Source organism: Pinus tabuliformis, chromosome 7, assembly GCF_031772625.1.
Source record: "Pinus tabuliformis cultivar Carrire ecotype Pingquan chromosome 7, CPIR1, whole genome shotgun sequence".
Taxonomy (NCBI): Eukaryota; Viridiplantae; Streptophyta; class Pinopsida; order Pinales; family Pinaceae; genus Pinus; species Pinus tabuliformis.
The window spans coordinates 2,014,666,839-2,014,689,863 of NC_142293.1; positions in this window are offsets into that span (position 1 = coordinate 2,014,666,839).

The following is a 23,025-nucleotide window of genomic DNA, read 5'->3' on the forward strand; positions in this document are numbered from 1 at the left end:
GACTTGACATTGCAAAAAGCACTTGGAGACATGAAGTAAATTCTTTGGGCCAACATCATTAATTCTAGCAATGATGTTTGGCCATCTATTCAAGTAATTTTTGGACAAACTAAACTAGTAAAAGTGGCTACAGAAGTAATCCACAAGACAATGGAAGAGTTGAGAGATAAGCCTAAAGAAGCCAACCAATTAATATAATTTTTGAACAATAGAAACAGGTACCAGCTTGATGAAATAGAAATAGAAGATAGAATAGGAACTATCATAGAAGTAAATAAGGTTCTCACCAAAAGGAACCTAATGCTCAATCTAGAGAAAAGGTGCCAAAGCATCCATGCAGACATTGATAGATTTATGACAAATTTTGGTATTTTGAGGGAAAAATGACTTCCCAGACCTATGGTAATACATGACAAGCTAATGACCCCAAATGATTATATTAAAAGACTAAACAAGTTGGCCACCAGCCAAGCTAGTACTTCAGGGGTAAAAGCTTTGCCCACTAGAAAGGTATTATATGATAGTCTGGAAAATCTATTTTTCATAGAGCATGAGGTCAAGCACTTGTTCGTCAATAGGCCAAATTTTGCCAAGTATACAGAAGCTGACGAGATATATAGAAAGATGATAAGGATAAAATTACCTGATAGTGAATGGTGGATGAAACTGAAAGATTTACTATAAAATTATTGTAGTAAATCTATATGGCTACCAGTTCAAACAGGTAAAACCGAGTCAAAATATAGCAGGTAAAGAGTATCAGTAGGTAGAAGACATAAAATAATTCCAGCACATAAGTATCAAGCAACTAAAAGAGCCAAATATGAATTACAATAGCCAGCACAGTCATAATAAAAGGACAACAAGAGGACAGTTCTCCATCTGTCTCTATCTTCATGCTAAATATATTTTTGGTTTCCTAGAATAATTCTCATATTGTTATGAGATATTTTGTAACATTTTTTGTATAAATACTTCATTAATTGAAGTAATTAGGGTGGATTAAAATACATTTCTGTAGACATTTTATATTGAGCTAAGGAGCTATTGTATTCAAGACTGGATTGGTTTTGTTGGATCATGAAATAAAGCTAAGGACATTTCACTGGATTCTTGTGCATAATTGGAACAAATAAGTATTATCTCTTCATGTTTAAATATTTTTTTCTCTTCATGTTATAAATATTCATATGTCTCTCTTATAAAATCTGAAAAGTAAACAAGGAATGATATCTCAGAATTAGCTTAAATGCTCTCTGTTTTAACTGTTTACTTTCTATATGTTTTCTACTAAACTATCTTGGTCTGGGAATTCTTAATTTCTCCCTTACTTCCATAGTCCCCCCCCCGCCTTGGTCCATAGTAAAGGATTCTTCATTGCCCTTTGCTACTGATCATCCTTCTTTTCTTCATCTTAATCCCAGTTAAGGATTCTTCATTGCCCTTTGCCCTGGTTAGGACTACCTCATCCATTTGAACCTACAGACTTGCTTTTTGTTGTGCTAGCCTGCCCTGTGAACACTTACTTTAGTGATTTATCTAATCTAGTTAAGCCACTCTTTCATTGACTCAATAGCCCAATGGCCTGAATACTTGTTCTGCCCATCTGTTTTCTTAAGTCCACCACCCAATCAAAATTAAGACATCATAAGAATTAAGAACTAGCCTGAAATCCTACCCAAAACAAAGTTAAATTATAAAGAGAGAGCCCTCTCTGGACTTGTGTTGGCTAGAACTCGAGTCTAAAAGGTTAGGTTTGTGGTTACCTTAGACTATTCATTCTTTGATAACTTTTAGGGAAGACATCTGAGTGATAACATAGTGGCGACCATACTGGGGACTCAAACCCCTAGTCTTAATAAACCTTTGAGAAATTCAAATTTTTATTTTCAAGCCTCTTAAAGGGTTTATTAGAAGTTATTACAAAAATTCATAAAAAAGAAAGTAATTAGAAAAAGCTCAAAATCTAGCTTCAGAGAGAACTCACTATACTAGGGCCAACCTTGATCGAAATCCTCCCCCTATATTTGACAATCCCAACCTTATTCCGAGAATACTTACAAGGCAAGAAAGTTCAGTAAGCCCAAGACCTTTATTTAGATCCAATTCCTGTCCTAGTGAGTGGTTGTTCATAGAATACCTCCCTTTGATGAGTATTTTGACCATTCTCTATTTAGAACCAAGTCTAAGAGTGAACTTGAGGACACAGTTCTAGATCCAAAATTTACAGTAGAACTTGAAGTCCAACGAGCAAACTTGTCAATTGATTAGTACCTTCTGAACTCCCCTCATTCATCCCTTACTACTGATAGAATCCCTGAAATTTCTGAAACAACTTCAACTTGTTTTAGCTCACCATCATTTCCCCACACTTCTGAAGTTCATTCCTGATCTTCGTTCATACCTTCACTTCCCCATCAACCTATCACTACCCTTCAAATACCCATTACCCCTATTACTCCAAATCCCCCTGTTGTCCCAAACCCTTCGGTTACCCCAACTCCTGTTCTCAATCCTATCCAACTTAGAGATATGGCACTCAGATATGCCCCCCTAATGATGCCTGCTCCTCAAGGTGCCTTACCAGTAGATTATCAGAGTAAAATTGTCTTATTTGATGGCACTAGATCTTACACAGCACACCAACACATAAAGAAAATGACAGATTATTTTGAATTGCATGAAATTGACACAAGAGATGTCCAAATGAGAATTTTTTCCCAAACTCTAGCTGGAGAAGTGAGAACATGGTTTAGATCTTTGCCTCCTAATTGTATATATAGTTTAAAACTTTTTTACTAGCAATTTTTACATAGGTGGGAGAAGAAAAAGAATCCTCTTCAAATTCTTTCTGAATATGAAAACCTCAAGAGGGGACCAAACAAAACTGTTCAAGACTATTGTGCTAGGTTTAACAATGTATATAATGCAATACCACTTGACCTAAGACCTCCACCTAGCTTAGCCCTGATTAAGTTTCCAGACGTATTTGACACAGATATGGCTTTTCAACTTAGAGAAAGGAATCCCCCTACACTAGAAGATATGAAACATGTTGCAGTTAGCGTAGAAGCTAATTTGTTATCCAAAAGAGCTAGGGTTAGAAACGAGAGAAGAACACCCATGAAAGATGAAACTTCACCCTTTGATATAAAATGGATGCTTTAGCTAAAGGAATGGAAAAATTAATGGACAGAACAGAGAACATTGAAAGGAAACCTCACTGGGATATCCAACATGCACCTCTAATAAGGAATCCAAATTTTGGGAAGAACCAGAACCAAAACACTGGTAAAATGGGACCTGATCATAACATTAGACCTCCTTTCCAGGAGAATTATGCTGAAAATTCCCATCAACAAGACCCTGAGTTGAACACCCAAATCAACTTAATGGGATTAGATGATGAAGAAACTATCTCTCTGACTTAGGATGATCAAGAATTATACATGCTTCAGCAGCTACAGACCCAAACTGGTGAATCTTTCGACTATAAGCAATGCTATCCTCGAATTGCATAAACAATACAATCTGAGAAGAAAAAAGAACATTGATGCTCCAGACCAAAACAAGAAAGCAGTACCTAATCAACCTAAGAAAGTAATAGCTGCAAATCAGAATCCTTCAGTTACAAAAACTCTACAAATCCTTTCTAGATCAAATTAGAACCCTCCCAGTCTCGCCATTAAATATGTAACCAATGACCAACCTTCTAATGAGCAACCTTCCACTTCAGTTCCCCTCAAGGAAACATTGGAACAATCTCCAGAAATTATATTAGAAAATCCAATTAAAATGACTCCAAACACTAAAAAAGAAGAACAAACTGCTCTGAACCCTGTTGCTAAAATTTCAAATGTTCAGATAGGAAAATCCCCTCTGCCTTTCAATTTGGGAGCAAAGGTGGCCAAACTTAAAATATCAGTCCCTTTAACAGAACTGGTTAAACATGAAACTTACAGATCTCAAATAAGAAAATATTTATACTTCGTTGAAAATGAAGACTCTATTAACCTATTTGATGATCAAACTGAGTTAATTTTTGGTCCTGACGTTAATGGAAAACCAGTGGAAGGAGGGATACCACCCTTCTACATTAGCCTTAACATGCACGATAAAATCCTACGTAATTCCATGCTAAACTTTGGGGCTTCACACAATCTTATGCCTAAATCCATTATGGAGAAGCTAAACTTGGATATCACTAGACCATACAAAGACTTGTTTTCATTTGATTCAAGCCAAGTTAAGTGCATAGGACTTATAAAAGACCTGTGTGTTTGCCTAGTGCAGTACCCTGCCAAGACCATTCTTATGGACATAGTGGTTGCTGATGTACCACCTAAGTATGGTATGCTATTGTCTAGGTCTTGGGGTGCCAAACTCCAGGGTTCTTTGCAACTTAACATGTCGTATGCTACCATATCAGTATTTGGACATCCTAAGAAACTATATAGAGAGACTTTGATGAAGTATGTAGTGAGTACCCAGGAGAGGCCTAAAAAATTTCTTATATATTCAATGCATTCTGATATTGATTCTTTCATGCTTTACAATGTTGAATCTAACCAAGAAAATACATCAAACAAAATCATGGTAGAACCAAAAGAAATTACGATAATAGAAGAAAATCAAAGTGTTCAAATTCATGAGATTTCAGATAATAAAGATGACCTAGATACTTTAGTCAAAGAAGATTTTATTCCCCTAGACAGTAATAATTATGAACATGAAATTCTATGGCATCTTGAATTCGATGGGTCAGTAAACAAACTAGGTGCAGGAGAAGGAGTATGGATTTAAAACTTAGAAAATTATCATTTAGAGGGTCACGCCTATAGATTGAACTTTAAATGTACAAACAACATGGTTGAATATGAAGCACTTATGTTAGGTATGAAATTGGTCAAAAGGTTAGGAGCCATAAGAGTCTCTATTATGGGAGAGTCAGAGTTGGTAATAAAACATATTAACACTATTTATATGACTATGCATCCTAGGTTAGGATTTTATAGAGGAACAGTTGTAGAAATACTAAATACATTTTGAAACCAAGCTTGCTATTATTCCAAGAAAACACAATATGCAAGCTCACATTTTAGTGATGTTTGCTTGTACTTTCAAGTTGCCATTTCGGCCCAACCATCAGTACAATGTTGAGGTTAGGCATAGACCTGCTATTCTTGACAACTTAAAGAAATGGCAAGTATTCGATAATGATTAAAAAATTAACAATTTTCTAACTTTAGATGATGAATTTATAAATAGCAACATAGATACAGATATAACATTAGATTTTGATCACACTGATGAAGTAGAAATTAACAAAGTAGAAGATGAAAAGATAGATAATTTCCATCCCACAAAGTTTACAAAATCAGATATTTGAAACCTAAAACAAATGGAAATTGATGAAGCAATTGATGAATAATTTGAAGTCAACAATCTTAAAGAAAAAAAAATTCCCAGAGGATTAACTCCTTTGGAGGACTTATTTGATTCAAACGATGTCCCTAAAAAACCGAAAATGGAACCTTTAAAATCAGACATTGAGGAATGTAACATAGGCTCTGAAGAAGATCCCAAAATGATAAAACTTTCAAAGTCTTTACCTCCCAATGAAAAAGTGAAATACATAGAACTGCTAAAGAAATTCCAGGACGTTTTTGCTTGGAATTAGGAGGACCTTAAGTCCTACGATACTAGCATAATACAACACACCATTCCCTTAAAAAAAATTAGAAGTCTTTTAGATAGAAGCTCAGAAGGATTAACCCCGTTACATTTCCTTCCATTTAAAAATAGATCAAAAGAATGTATGAAGCTAAGATTATTGCACCAATTAGATTCTCAGATTGGGTCTCTAATTTGGTACCTACAAGAAAGAAAACTAGAAAAATAAGACTATGTGTTGACCCTAGGAATTTAAATAAATTTTCACTCAAGGATAACTGTCATCTTCCTAAAATGGATCACATATTATAGAGTTCGACTAGAATCTCATTGCTAGACGAGTTTTCTAGTGATAACCAGACCCTCGTCCACCCAGACGATCAGGCAAGAACTGCATTCACTACTTCATGGGGCACCTTCATGTATGTGAAAATGCCTTTTGGGTTAAAAAACGTAGGGCCCACCTTTCAAAGGGAAATAGACATAGCCTTTGGTAAGGAAATCCATGACTTCCTGGTAATATATCTAGATGATATCACAGTATTCTTTAAAGCAAATTAGCAACACCTAGGTCATCTTAGGCAGGTCTTCACCAAGTGTAGGAAGTATGGAATTTCTCTGAATCCTAAAAACTTTATTTGGGTTGGAAGAGGGAAAATTACTAGGCCACATTATCTCCAAATATGGTATCCAGATCGACCAACAAGAATTGAAGCCATTTTATAGATACCACATCCTAGGAACATAAGAGAACTACAAGCATTTTTAGGTAAAATAAACTTTTTGTGGAGATTTATCTCTAATTTAGTTGAACTAATTAGATTACTAAAGAACATGTTAAAGAAAGATTGGAGTATTAAATGGAATGTAGAGGCTAAAAGGTCTTTTAAATATATAAAGCGAGCCTTAACACAAACACCAATTCTCATCAGTCCAATGTTTGATAGGGATTTCATCATTTTTCTTTCACCTCAAAACATATAATTGTTGCAGTCCTACTACAAAAAAATGATCAGGGTTTTGAACAACCAATAGCCTTCTTTAGTAAAGCCCTAAGAGATGCACCTTTAAAGTATAATATAATGGAAAAACAATCTTTTGCTCTGGTTAAAGCTATTAAATATTTCAGAGTTTATATCTTCTATTCTCATATAGTAGCTTATGTTCCCAATGTTGTAGTCAAAGACATTCTAACACAGGATGGACCATATGGAAAGAGAGGGAAGTGGATAGCTACCGTATTAGAATATGACTTAGAAATTAAAACTAAAAAATTGATTAAATGCCAAGGTTTAGCCAAACTCATGGTTGAATCAAATTTTCAGGCCCTAGCAATAAATTTCATTACAGAACTGGATAACGAAGAGGAGATGGTGACTCCACAGGTCAGCCAGGACTTTACAGATTCACCATGGTATGCTTACATTATATATGTTCTACAAAATCTTCAAGCTCCTCTTGAGTTGTCCAGAACTAAAAGTAGGTTCTTAAAAATGAAATCTTTGAATTTTTGCATAATTGACAATGCTTTATTTTGGAAAAATCATGAAGGCATCCTTCTTAATTGTTTTTTAAAGGAAGAATTTGACAAAATATTACAGGAGTTTCATGCAGGTGACTGTGGGGGACATCTTTGCTAGAAGACAACAGCTGATAATATCTTAAAAGTTGGTTTTTACTGGCCCACTCTGTTTTCTGATGTAAGGTAATTTGTAACCTCATGCCACAAATGTCAGATTTTTGAAGGAAAAAGAAAACTACTACCATTACCTTTGAAACCTATATCTACTAAAACACCATTTAAATAGTGGGGTCTTGACTTCATTGGTGAAATTCATCCCCCTTCCTATGTCCAATATAGATGGATCTTGACTGCCACAGATTACTTTACAAAATGGATAGAAGCCATACCCTCAAAACAAGCTATTGATACTATCATAATAGGTTTGCTTGAGGCCAACATTTTGTCGAGATTTGGTTGTCCCACCAAAATCATCACAGACAATGCAACAACTTTTAAAGCAAAGAGGATTATTGATTTCTGCAACAAAAATCATATAACCCTGGGTCACTCCACAACCTACTATACCAAAGGAAATGGACAGGCAGAGTATTCCAATAAACACTTAGTGAATATCCTCAAAAAATTGTTGGAAGATAACAAGAAAACCTGGAGCAAGATGCTAGTAAATGCCTTGTGGGTAGATAGGATGACCACTAAGAAATCCATTGGTACTAGTCCTCACCAACTAGTCTATGGAATGGACGTTGTTTTTCCATATTCCTTAGGAACACCAGTGTTGAAATTTATCCAGGAAGCATAGGTTGAGCCAAATGATATTCAGAGGAGGATCAACCAGACAATTCACTTGCAGCAAACTAGGGAAGAAGTGTATATCAAATCCCAAGTTGTGCAGGAGAGAATAAAGAAAGCTTTTGACAAAAGGACCAAGGCAGAAGATTTCTATCTAGGAGATAAAGTTTTGAAATGGGACTCAAGAAGGGAGGAAAAAGGTAAACATGGGAAGATTGACTACTTATGGAAAGGCCCTTACATCATTTATGCTTTCAAAGTTAATAGTGCTTATTTCCTCAAAGAGTTGAATGGTGCAGAAGTAGAAGGAGGACTAGTTAATGGTCGAATGCTTAAGCACTATATAGTTCCCAGTCACTGATTTCACTAATCACTCAAGTACATATTTTATTTTTCATAAAGTTTAGCGTTGATTGGATGGTAATTTTGTAGTTTAAGCCCAAAGAGAAGGCCCTAAGATTCAAAAGTTTACTGTCATAAATATCAATAAAGCAGCAAAGTAAAAGGGAAAAGTCGCAGAGTAAAATCACAGTAATTCAGAAGGCCATTGATCTACTAGTTCTTGACATTTCACCAGGAAATGCCATCCCCAAGTGGAGCCATTGTTAAGTTCCTATACCAATAGGAGTCTTAATTTTTGAATGGCTGAGGTCAAATCTGTAATATGTACATACCTTTTCTTTCTGTAAATGTTTTCCATATTCAAAAATTAAAAAATGTAAAGAGAGTATGTCCTAAAAGAAAAATCAAAGGACAAAAATAATGAAAAAGGTCCGAAAAGATGAAAAATGAACCCCAAGAAAGAAAAAGACCATGAAAGTGTGCAAGTAAAAATGCCACTACCATTTACTTTGATGAAGAATAAGAATATTTTGTGCAGTTTGTTATTTTTGTCACAATCCATGGATAGGCAAAGTGTTTAAACTTGGCTATTTCATGTTTTCAGTTTTACTCTTAGAAATAGAGAATAAAATCTGAACAAACTGTTTAATCTTGGCAGATAAGTAGATAGGTGGAGAAAATAGAAGGAGCTCAACTGTTTAATCTGAGCCCTTGGACGTAATAAGGATATACTTAGATAGATTTCTATTGTAAAAGAAAAGAAATTTTTTGATAAGGGTTTTCCAGCTTAAGTGCACCCTAATAAAGAGTAGAAAAAATGGTAGGATGAGTAGATGGGTAGGTAGTTGGGTGGTTGTAGTATTATGATGATTGATTAGATCAAATCATATCATTTACTTTCATCATCAAATTTCTAAAGTATGGATGATAACTGAGTATTTACCAAAGCACACAAAGTCAAATATATTAACCTCCCTCATTCACTACATTTTTCACTTAACTAATTTCCAAGGAAAGTCTTAAAGTACCTAAAACCTTAAGTTAAAGGGGCTCAGAGCATTTCTCTGACTTCTAGAGGGACCAGACCCTTAGCCCAATCACTTATAGGTCCTAAGTACTAAAAACCTTCTCACAAGCATTCACCCCCTTAAATTCATTCATTTTCCCCTAAAAAATAACTTTTCCTAAGGTAAAAGCACCATTTTCCTAGGGAAAGTAATCACCCCCATGTAAAACCCCATTTTTCTGAAAAACCAACAAAAATGCACTTATCCTAAGTTGTAATGTTCCCATGTGAAAAGCAAATAAATTCCAAAACACATTATACTTAGCCCCAATCCATTTTTCCGCTTTCATTCATATTAACTCCTAATTTTAATTATATTTATTAATATGAAAAATACCCCTTTCCCGTATACATTATTAATAACCCCTATATTAATATCCCACCCCAAAGTTTGAAACATAAACTTTATTAGTGAATAATTATTGGGTTAATTAAGTCAATCAGTGACTAATTAATAACCAAGACCCACCACCAAATAAAAAGATTAATTAACCGATCTATGGTTAATTAATAATCAACCCTGCCAATAAAATCACTTCCAACGTCATTAAACCTCCATAATCCACAATTAATTAATCCCTTCGCGCTTAAAACCGCCTTCGGGCCCCTCCATTAAAGTTCATCTCAAATCACTGCCCCAGTCACTATGTAATCAAGTCCCTTTTGATCCAACAGTCGACACTCATATCGGGCAGCCTTCGAAAGCCGACCTTTACCCGCTCTATATGGGTGGTTTCGTTATTTACCCCACTGCTACATGGCGCCCGATGAATGGCATCGGGCAGCCTCCCCCCAAAACCACTCAAGCCCAAAAGCAGTGTGATATGATCCCGCTTACTGCCTCCCGCTAAACGACAAAACGTCGCATCCCCCGCTTAACGCCAAGTGTCCCTTTCCTCGTGTACCTGCCAAAATAGTTGACTTTGTGAATAAAACTAAAAAACTCATTGTTTTTAGTTTTACCATGAAAAAGACCACTCAGACCTCCATGCAAGCACCAGAGCATGTACAACTGTCAACCCACGTCCAACTGCCAACCTACTGAAACTCTAGATGACCTTTCAGTCATCTGTGTTTCCTGCAAACCATGCACAGTTGTCCATCACTCTGTTCAAATCCGAAACCAGGTATTTACCCAAATTCACTAAGAAACCCTGTTTTTTCCCGAACCTAGACTCAATTGCTTTAAGTTACTAAGTAATTCGGTAAGACAATTGCCAGTGACTCCATATACTTTGAATTAGACTAGTTTTCCTCAATTTCACTGAAAAATCTTCGCCCCCGTTCTTGAATCCATAAGAACTAAGGATGGCTGCACCCATAGTCCCACTAGCTATAGCTATGCCAACCACAGGTACAGTCACAAGTACATCAACAAGCACAGGAACATCCATAGAAAAGACAGTTGAATTGGTAAAAGCCATGGATGAAATGAGAATCCAGACTACTGAGGTTAAGAAGCTTAGAGAAAAAGTGTCAAGTTTGGAGACTGATTTCAAACTTGCACAGATACAACAGAAGGAAGAAGTTTAGAAGAACCAAAGAATGGGAGAAAGAATAAATGTCCTTGAAAAGGACTTGACATTGCAAAAACCACTTGGAAACATGAAGGAAATTCTTTGGTCCAACATCATTGATTCTACCAATGATGTTTGGCCATCTATTCAAGTAAATTTTGAACAAACTGAAATAGTAAAAGTGGCTACAGAAGCAATCCACAAGACAATGGAAGAGTTGGGAGATAAGCCTGAAGAAGCCAACCAATTGATAGAATTTTTGAACAGCAGAAACAGATACTAGCTTGATGAACTAGAAATAGAATATAGAACATGAACTATCATAGATATGAAGAAGGTTCTCACCAGAAGGAACCTGATGCTCAATCTGGAGAAAAGGTGCTAAAGCATCGAAGCAAATATTGATAGATTTATGACAAAGTTTGGTATTTTGAGGGAAAAAGGACTTCCTAGTCCTGTGGTAATATATGACAAGCTAATGACCCAAGATGATTACATTGAAATAGTAAACAAGTTGGCCACCAGCCAAGCTAGTACTTCAGGGGTAAAGCTTTGCCCACTGGAAAGGTACTATATAATAGTCTGGAAAATATGTTTTTCATAGAGCATGAGATCAAGCACTTGTTCCTCAATAGGACAATTTTTTCCAAGTATACAGAAGCTAGCGAGATATATAGAAAGATGATAAGGATAAAATTACCTGACAGTGAATGGTGGATGCAACTGACAGATTTACTATAAAATTACTGCAGTAAATATATATGGCTGCCAGTTTAAACAGGTAAAACCAAGTCAAAGTATAGCAGGTAAAGAGTATCAGTAGGTAGAAGACATAAAGTAATTCTAGCACATAAGTATCAAGCAACTGGAAGAGCCAAATCTGAATTACAACAACCAACACAGTCGTAATAAAAGGGACAACAAGAGGAGAGTTCTCCATCTGTCTCTATCTTCGTGTTGAAGATATTTTTGGTTTCCTAGAATAATTCGCATATTGTTACGAGATATTTTGTAACATTTTTTGTATAGATACTTCACAAATTGATGTAATTAGGGTGGATTAAAATACATTTCTGTAGACATTTTATATTGAGCTAAGGAGCTATTGTATTCAAGACTAGATCAGTTTTTCTGGATCATGAAATAAAGCTAAGGACATTTCACTAGATTCTTGTGCACAGTTGGAACAAATAAGTATTATCTCTTCATGTTTAACTATTTTTTTCTCTTCATGTTATAAATATTCATACGTGTCTCTTATAAAATCTGAAAAGTAAACAAGGAATGATATCTCAAAATTAGCTTAAATGCTCTCTGTTTTAACTGTTTACTTTCTATATGTTTTCTACTAAGCTATCTTGGTCTGGGAATTCTTAATTGCTCCCTTACTTCCATAGTTTCCCCCCCTTATTCTATATTAAAGGATTCTTCATTGCCCTTTTCCATGGTTAAGACTACCTCATCCATTTGAACTTGTAGATTTGTTGTTTGCTATGCTAGCCTGCCCTATGAACTCTTACTTTAGTGATTGATTTGATCCAATTAAGCCACTGTTTGATTGACTCCATAGCCCAATGGCCTGAATACTTGTTCTGCCCATCGATTTTCTTAAGTCCACCACCCAATCAAAATCAAAACATCATAAGCATTAAGAACTAGCCTGAAATCCTACCCAAAACAAAGTTAAATTATAAAGAGAGAGATCCCTCTCTGGACTTAGGTTGGCTAGAACCCGAGTCTAAAAGATTAGGTTTGTGGTTACCTCGGAGTATTCCTTCTTTGATAACTTCTAGGGAAGACATCTGAGTGATAACAAGATGAACTTCCATAGATATGATCCAAGGGAAGTGTGTAAAAGAGACTATGTGAAGTTGCACTATATTTGGCCTTACGAGTCTTATTCTGAGAAGGAGGAAGAAAAAATAAAGAGTTATTATAATTCCGCTTGAGCACATGCACCAGGAAAAGAGGCAGGTCCTTCTAGTGTAGTTCATGAGTAGGATATTATCCAAGAAGGGAATCATCAAGAATTTGCCACTTTAGTTAGCATTGTTAAATATAAGAGGAAAGTGGTGCATAATCATGGGCCAGAGAGGAGGCACAAGTTCAAAGTAGATCCCATTATACTTAGGAGGATATTGTACTAGAAAAGAGGAGAAAGGAGCTAGAAGGGTCAAAGAGAAAGTAATGTGAAGAAGAAGAGAGATAAAAGTAGGTGCAGAGACAAGAATAGGAACATGTCTAGTTACAAGAAGGAGAAAGGAAATAAGAAGAATATATGAAGAAAAAATAAGAGTTGAGAAGGAAAGAAGAAGTATAAACTAGGAAGAAGGAAGAATAAGAAGCCAGAAGGAGACAGTAGAATCAAATATGAAAAAAAACAAAGTGAAGAGGAAGAATGACATAAATAGTTTGAGGAAGAAGAGAAACATAACTAATTAAAGGATGAAGAAAGTAGGGACAAGAAGGATGAGGAGTTTGTCAGCAAAATAGAGGAGAAAATATAGGCCCAAGACATGTAGGTTGAATGAGGGGAGGATAACAAAGAGGATGATATTCTACCTATTGCAGAGTAGATAAATATTCATCCTTCACATTCCCTCACTAGTGGCTACATCCCATTCAGTGAAATGGGAATATTTCCTCTAGATGATGATATGGTTATGGATATTTCCAACCTTACCTTTGATTATTTAAAGAAAATAATAGTGGAAGAAAGGTGAAACTATTTTCCTAATGACATGGTTCATCCATTTTCTATCCACATGGAAAGGATAATTGTGCCCACTACCCAGAATAATTTGAGAACAATTGTGGCAGCAAATACAATCTCTGTAGAGGTAAAAAAGGTAAACATTGATTTATTTATGGAGGAAAATAAGAAATTGGAAAAGGATTTAGTTGCTACAAGGAAATCAATTGATCATCTCCTTGTTTAGAATCAAAGGTTGTCTTCTACTAATTCTAACTTCAGGGAGTTACATGAATCATTCTTTGAGGAAATCCAATCCTTGGGAGACAATACGAGACAGTTGTACAAGGAAATGATCACCCTTCATAAGGAGGTGATTCCCTTTCATGCAATGAAAAAGTGATCACAACAAAATTTCAAAGTTCTAAAGAGAGTTTATGCATCCATCGATGTGATCTAGAAATGGGGCACCAAATACAGAAACGTGGCAGTAGAGTTGGCTAGGAAAACAAGGAAGGAAGCAAAATTGAGAAGGGTTGAGGTCATAATGTTTATACATGGAAACAAAAATATCAACACTTATGTGACCAATCTTATAACTCCCTATTCACGATTATATCATAGTTTTGAATCGTTGGTTAGAGTTCACAATATTCCTTTTTTTGGAGCATCTACGGAAACTAAGTGAAGAAATGTTGTCAGGAAAGAAATTAAAGAACTTTTGAACAACCTAAGGCAGATGTCAAACAAAGAATATTGGAGATTAAAAGGCAGGAAATTCAACAATTTGTAACCAGACCGACCAAATATGAAGTTATTCTTATTATGGAATAATGTTTATACTAGCTCCAAAACTAGCTATCTCGATGTAATGGGGGCAAGAGTCAGACAAAATCTACATATTCCATCAAAGTTTGAGGATGTAATAGAAGAATACAAGGTTTAGTACCACTATGTTACATCAGAGAGACAAGTAGAATATTTCAAGCTAGAGTTTCCTCAAACTCAAGAATAATGTATAAAGTTTTGTCTTATTACGTTCTAGCCACATTTTTTCTTATGTGATTTTGTATTTAGAGAATAATAAGAAATTTAAATTAAGTGGCATTCCAAGTCTCAAATAAGGAATATGAAGAGTCATTAATTGGAATAAAGACAAAAGAAGCTCAAGATTCATGAGGGATATCAAAGGTCACAAGAGGAGGTGAATGGTCACCTCATTTGTTATAAATAAACCCTCATAAATCAATCAAATGGATTGGAACTAGAGATTGGTAGCCTTAACTTTATTTTAGTAAAGGAGTGAGTATCATTCTTTGGAGAAGAAAGTGGTAGCTTCATGTTCCACTCTTGGGGCTAGTGTCATATCATTATATTGTATACTTGGAACTTTAACTTAATGATCATAAGATCTCAAAGAAATCACACTTCCATGCATGTATCATGGATGTTGTAAGACTATTATTTAAATGTTTACGGTATATGTTATTTCATTTATGCTAAGGTCAATGAACTATTTCGTTATATTTAGTATATATCTTGTTGAATGTGTATTGTACTTTCTTTCATGATCATTATTATCTTGTGAACTAATTTGTAGGTTAATTAACAATTCATTCTTATGTGTGTGTGTGTCTTTTAGGATAGTACTACTGCTTTTATTCTATAGGCTCAATCTCTTTTCCATATGCGTGAAGGAACCTCTTATGCATTACAATTGATATGGGACACAAATTTTACTCAGTTTTTATCACCAAAGTAATGTGTATGTATTCTTATGTGTTTATTGAAATGAATAAACATCTTTGAGACCACCATAATGGAAACCAACCATATTTTTGGTTTGGGATCCTACTCCAAAAAATGTGAGGTCTAATTACAACCTCATATTGGTAAGACACCCTTACCTGTTGTCGGCATCCAACACCATAAAAAAAAATTGCACTAGAAGGAGGACAAGATGATAAGCTGAGCCCATGAAGTCTAGTTTCAATTTTCATCTTGAATGGCTTCCTCCCAAATCATAACCCTAGGATCTTTTTCTAAAGTTGCAAAACTAAAATTTCATGCGCAAATAATTCATAACTTGTCAAATTTAAAGTTTAAAGGTGAGGGTTAAACAACAATTCTTGAGAAAAACCTTCACTTTCTTGAATTTTGTGATTCTTTTGAAGCTAATTATGAGGATTTTGCTTGTAGGCTGTTCATTATCACTCTCAAAGGTTGTGTTAACTAGTGGTGTTATACATTTCCAACCACATCAATCCATTCCTTCAAACAACTTGTCATGGAGCTTCACCAAGATTTTGACAGGTATTATCATCAAAGTGTATATAAAAAATTATTCTCCTTATAGTGAAATATGATGAATCATTGGGAGATTTCATTAATCGCTTTATTCATTTTTTATGAGTTTCTTAAGGAAGACATAGATTGGGACTTTATGAATGAAGAGTTTCAATGTCTAGTGCATATTTCCTTGGAACCTATTGAATATGAATCTCTTACAAGTATTCCAAATTTTCTTGGTCATGGGCACTCAAAGTTTCAAAGGAAGAATCCAATATTTGTTGTGTCTCCTCATCTTTTTTCATTTCTTTATAAAATGAAATAGTCCCATGTACCAATATTGAGGCTGGGAAACTTGGAGCTCAGATTATTGGTCTGCAAGTAACATGTCTAATGTCCCCTCATAACCAAAATTTGAATGTGTGTTTAAATCTTGAATCCGATTTGATTGATTATATTTCTTCTTCAAGATACACCTCTTATCCTCCACCTGTTATCTCTCATGACCCTCTTTGTCTTGATTCACTCGATCAAGTACAAGATGATGTTGTTGTTCAAGTAGAGAGATAAGACACTCATGATATATTTTATGATGATTATGTGTGGGATTCATATTGTGAACATGCATCTATCATTATAGATGATTTATATTTTGATAATTCCTCCCCCTCTTCACCATTAACCCATCATTCATCATCTCCCAGCATGTTTAATAAATCTACTACACCAATTTCTTCTTTAAGTAATTATGATTTTCATATTGCTAGTTGTTATTATAGTCATGAATGGTTTGGTTTTTATTATTAATTAAAAGAAGAAAGGGTGGAATCCATTGTTCATAATTTGTTTCCTTCCTTTCCTTTAATATGTAAAGAAGTGGAGTTTGTAATTCCTTGTACTCAAGTCAATCATTCATTTGATTCATCCAACCATGAAGAATCCCTAGACTTGAATGAAAAATATGATCTAGTTGATGACATTCTAAATGTGTTCATTAATACATCTAGTGATGCTTTTTCATCTTCACATGTTGATATTTCTAAGCCACCAGTATTTAATGAGTTACCATTTGATAATTTGGAATCTTGTTAAAATGTCAAGGAACTTCATATCTCATTGATGGTTATGTCAGGTTCTCAAAATCTTGGTAATATTTCTGAACAAGATCAAATAAAAATTCCATCATGGGATAACCTTCATGTTTTCACTAAAAATATTGAAAATAAACTCCTTTTTAAATATCAATATTCTTCACTGTCTTGTTTTACATGTCATGATCTGATTATTGAATGGTTAGAAGGATCTTACATGGAAAGCTCCTTTTCTATGAATTAGCTTTGATCTTTTTGATATTTTACAAAGTTGAAGATATGAATGAATTTAATTCCATGAGAAGTTGTTGAGATGTGTGTGACCATCAAGATACAACTGCACATTCTTTAACACAAGATTTCCTGTTATATTTCTCTACTAATGGTTTTGGCCTTCAAATCTTAGAGTGAGATTTATTGGTCTATATTTTCTTTGTTATACTTTGCTTGATAGTATTCCTTACCACTCCATACCTCACCCTTATAGACTAGGAACTGCTTCAATGGTTTTTGGAAATTTCACTTTACATGAGCCTGACATTTCCTTTGTTAGTTTAAGAGTAGGTTTAGTTTAGTTTTCTTTCTTGCTTTATTTTGATCGTCATTTCTTGCATTTGATTTTTATTTTTCACTTTTATTTGAGTTTATGTATAATAAGCCATGTGAAATTCATGTTTGTTTTGCTTGAAGAAATGTGGCAAGCCTAAGAGGACATTGTAAAACTATCAACAATTGGTTAAGTGTTTAGCCCCTACTTAATATGGGCCTTATATCCTTAATAGTCCATGATGTCTGAATGAAAAATATGATCCATTCTAATGGATAACTTTGAGTTAAAGCATGACACCCATATCTATTTAGGATCTTCTTTCATTGACTCGGTTTTTTAATTCAATTATGCATTTCATACTAATCCAATCAAGTAGAGAAGTGAAAGGGGGAAACTAATGGAGAGAAAATCAATGCTCTCTCTCTCTCTCTCTCTCTCTCTCTCTCTCTCTCTCTCTATATATATATATATATATATATATATATATATATATATATATATATATATCTATATATATATATATATATATATGTATGTATGTATGTATGTATGTATGTATGTATGTATGTATCTATCTAAGAGTCTATGAAGGGACAATATGTCCTACTCTCAATAAGTCAGGAACCCTCTTCCAACTTGGTGATATAAATGCCAATAAAATTCTAATAAGCATATTGAAAATAAAATAAGGGATGAAAGAAGAGAAAGGATTCCTATGCAGGGAGGTGAAGAAAGCAACTTCTTTAGGGTACTGAACAGGCTAACTAGTAGCAAAGCAATACTTGTTTTTGTTGACACCTAATCTGAAAGGATTGGGATTATTGTAAATATTGTAAATAGTTTCAGTTATGCATTAGAGAAAACCAAGAGACTTTGGAATTGGAATTCCAAGAGTCTCTCCACTCATGTATATATTCATGAACTAACTAATGAAATAAACAATTAATTTCATCGAGTTACTCCTAGTCTGACATGGTCTTAGAGCCAGTCCCATTTTAGCTTCCTTCTGCTCCTGTAAATCCTATTCCTGCCATTATTTCTTGTCATATTCTATCCTCTATCCCTATTTTCTCTACATTTGGATAGAGCATGTTGGCTTGTTGGGGCTTGACCCAGGTTCAAATTTATTTGCACTAGACAAAAAAACCCTAATCGCTATCCCTTTCACCAACAACCCACATATCACATGCTATAGTCTCACTCGAAGTAATATTAGGGGATGCTAGAATTAGGTTTCTACATCGAGAGGCTTGTGTGATGTGTTCTTCCAATCCTTATGGCTTAGGTCTACCTTCATGCACCTTTAACCCTTCTAGACAGATAACTAACGCAAATCTATCTAAACAACTTCTAGATCTTCGCGAAGGTTCCTAGTTCTACTTATCATGCATAAATATTATAGATCTACTACTTTCATGCAGTAAACAAGAGTTAATTCATGTAAATCATAACACGGCATGAAGATACATGAACTTTGCATAAGTAAATAACAAGACATAGATGTAACAGATTCATCTCAAAACTGTCTTCACTAAGAATAATCGTTCAATTATAGACTTATTTTCCTTGCACACACAGTTGCAGGGGCCCGCGCACTCAGCCTGTGGACTTGCCAAGGTCTCTGTGCACTCAGCTGCAGGAGCCTTCCCCTTTTGCCTAAGTACAGGAAAGAAACCTTTCTTTCCTTAGCACCTTTCCCTTACAATGATTCTTCACAAAAGGTTACTTCTTAAGACTCGCTATGACTCATCTATATATAGAATTTTCTTTACAGTACCATGGTCCACAAACCATGGGCGGGTCTCAAAACCACTCTATCACCTACCTACCTAAGGGACTTAAAGTCTCTTTGACTTCTACTAGCTTCACACTCTGCTTCCACATTTCGTGGAGACTTTACATTCGCTACAAAAATATATTACAAAATTGACCCAAAACTTGACCAAAATTACCCTAGGGACCCCATCCCAATAGGCCCCCAACAAAAATTGGGTGACTCGACATCGAGTCACTCAACTAGCGCAACAATCTTGGATTGGAGTTCGCTGAACTCCACCTTCAACACTTGCAAGTCAACAATACCTTGTACTGTGGCCTGCTACACTTCCTCGACCAACTTCTCTGTTATAGGGCCTTTCACCACTAGGCCCATTGTCCGTTGTGTTTCTTAGATTGTCTTCAATTTCTACTGTACTGACAGAGTAAGTTGGCTTACTTCCTCTGTCCACAACTGTGTCCTAGTATTCAAGATGACCTCTTTTCTCTGCATCTTGACAATTTGTGTTTCCAGCTATTTCCCTTCTGTCAAGCAAGTGAAGCGTTGGATTGGTGCCAAAATGTGCGAAGTCACCCTAAGTTCATAAAATTGTCATTGCTTCTCCCAGATATCTGCTCCAATTTTCTGCAGAGTGGGGTCCTCTTGTAGATTCATCCATAATTCCATTGCTTTCTCAAAGAACTCTATGCAACCCTTCACCTCTACATCTAACATGGCCATTCATTCTTTAATGGCTCCTCTGCACTGCTCCCAGACTTCTGGCAGAATTGTTGGATGTAACTTCAACTGCAGCTCTGAGATCTGCATTCGTAAGTTAAATCAGACTCAACCGACTTCCTCTTTTGATACTCTAACTACGGCAGCCAATTTTCAAATCTTCGCTGCTGATTTTGCATCTTCGAGAATATTAAGTTCTAACAGTGCATTACAGGCTTGTGTAATGGTGACCTCCAAGTTCTAGTTGTGCATGGCCAGTTCTTCCTTTTCCTTCAACACCTGTGCCTTCTCTCCAAATATTTTCTCATTGTTCATATTTACTTCGTTGATGACTCAGTGCACATTGCTCCCTGACCCTGAGATTTTCTGATACCCCCTGATGCAGTTTGTGGAGGGTCTAAATAGGCAACACGACTAGGTTGACACCCAAATCCTTGATCTGTGCAAGATGGATGCTTGCTTCATCTATCTATGTGCATAGTAATCCCTCTAGTAATGGTATCAATTTGAGATCCAGAGTCCTATTTTCCTCCATCACAATCACACTCGCTTGCTACACGCTCGTTTGAATCCCGCTTGCCTGTCCCATGCTCACTTGTAGGTGTCCTATTTGAATTTGAAACTCATACAGATCCTTCTGTATTTTCCCCAATGTCTACAGATACTCATGTTCGAAATATTGCCATAGTTCGGTCATTGTATCACGGACTTTCTCTCTGATCTCATCAAATTCCCCCTTACTGAGGACCATTAGATCCACATGTGCATGCTTATCAGATTTTGGTTTCTTTCTAGGCCCAAAAGTTGTCTCCTTGGTCCAATTTTGTAGTTTAAAGGGAGTTCTATGCTCCTTTCCACCGCCTCCTTCAACATCAAAACCCTCCTTATCCTTAGTGTGATGAGAAGCTGACTCCTCAACATACACTGTGGCCTCCATCTCGACGTGCTCCTTGTCAGCAACTGCCTCAGCAACAACTTCCTTCTTTTTTTGTGTTGCTTTCTCTTGGGCTGCAGTCTGCTCAACTTCCTTCTGTTTCTACACTGCTATGGTCTGCGGGGAAGAACTTTATCTACCCTTTCTTGTGCCCGCGCCAATATTTGTGAGTTACAGTTGCTCTCCTAGCCATTTCCCCATAATCTCCTATGCATCCGCCTCATTCACTAGGTAGGAAACTTGTGCAATGTTTTCTTTGGATCCTTCCTTGTGCGGATAGACACATTGTGAAAATCCACCTTAAATTTTGCATAAGCTAACAACTGCTAAAAGAGAGTTGGTGATAACTGTTATCACCCCAAGAAACTCTCCTAGGTTGTATCTTGGAGATGCTTGGGAACATTACAAACTCAACGAAATGTTGGAGATGGATGAATGGAAGGAATGATGCTTGTCCAAGCCAGATAACCACTTCTACTATGCTTAACTCTAGACATGGGTGAACACCCCCAGACTACAAGGCTTTAGACCACCAATTACTCATAGTTTGAGGATTAGGTGAACATGGAGAATACTGACCACACTAGCAGATGCACAAGACCATGTGATGGCCGGCTGCAACCAGTAAAGAGGTCTGCAAATCTATTTCCTAATGCACAGACAAGATGACAGTTCTCTGGCACTAAGTAAATAGAAACCTGCATAACACATTCAATGATACATACTAGACTTCAACACAGAGGTGGGATGACAGCCCCTCTAATGCTAAATATCAAGAGCACATGAATAAATGCATAATAGGTATAGCCTAGAATAGAGTAGAAATGGAAAGTGAGCAATTAACAACAAAAGAAGCTTGTATTAGCTGAAAATGAAGACCAGACGCTGCAAGTATCAAAGTAGTTACAGTCTCCAGAAGTTGAACCTTACATCAAAACAACAACCAAAAACCCTGATCAAATCTGTGTTTTGGGTATATATAGAGTTTGATTACAAAAACGTTCTGTTGTTCTATGCGTGGAGGGGTCATAATTGACCACCAACCACCTTAATTCTCTCAAAGAGTCTCTACTACAATCTGCGTGTTTTAATGAACAAAATTGACCCTTTTAGCTGCTCGGTTGTCCTTCTCTGAGCAGGTGGAGTGTAATATGAATGAAACTCCATAACTGATAAATGCGTTTATCTGCTCGAGGCTGTCCTTTTCGTTCTCGGTCATACTACTCTTGAATGCAGTGGTTGAGGAGTTACTGCACCGAGTACATGAATGCAGGCCACCTTCGTCCTTCGGGAGTCTGGAATGGCTATGGATGAGGACAGTGTGGATGAACTGAGGGGGAAGATCGGCCATTGGATCGCACAGATCAACGGCGGGAATTAGTCGGCGGAGGATATCGGGCGGAAGCGGGAGCGGGCGATCATGAGCTGTTGGATCTGGACGCGGCGGATCCGATGGTCATCGGGCGGGAAAGATGTGTGGGGGGTTAACACACAGGGAAGGCGGTTTTGATGGCGGGCGATATTCCCCGCACCGTTTTCAGAGGATGGCGAGAATCGTACGTGGGCACGCGATACCATTCAATGCGCGACACATGGCGGATGGGACATGGTGAAAACTGTGTCGATCGCGGGTTAACAGGTGGTTAAGTTATGGCAGCAGGGGAAGCGATTGTCGTCTGATCGTGGCAGAGATGATCGGATGGCGGGAGATAGGTGGGTTGGTTATTTGTGGCAAGGACTGTTGGATCAGAACGATCAATGGCTGCGACCAAAGGACGACGATGGGTTGCGGAAGTGCGGCGTCGTGTGGAAGCGGTCTTATGGGTTTAAAACTTAATGCTTAGGCCTTTAGGAACAAGGATTTATGTCGGGTTTTGGGGGAAAGAAAGGAGGCAGTGGGTTGAAAGGAAGTAAGTGGGGTGAAGGAGAAAGCGAGGATAACCAGTTTGGACCATTTCTGAGCAAGAAACTAAAGACCGAGCTTACTTCCACTCTTTGAAAATCAGCAACATGTAGCAGAGCTAACAATAACAACAGCTTTTGGTTGGTCACATTGTGGAGTT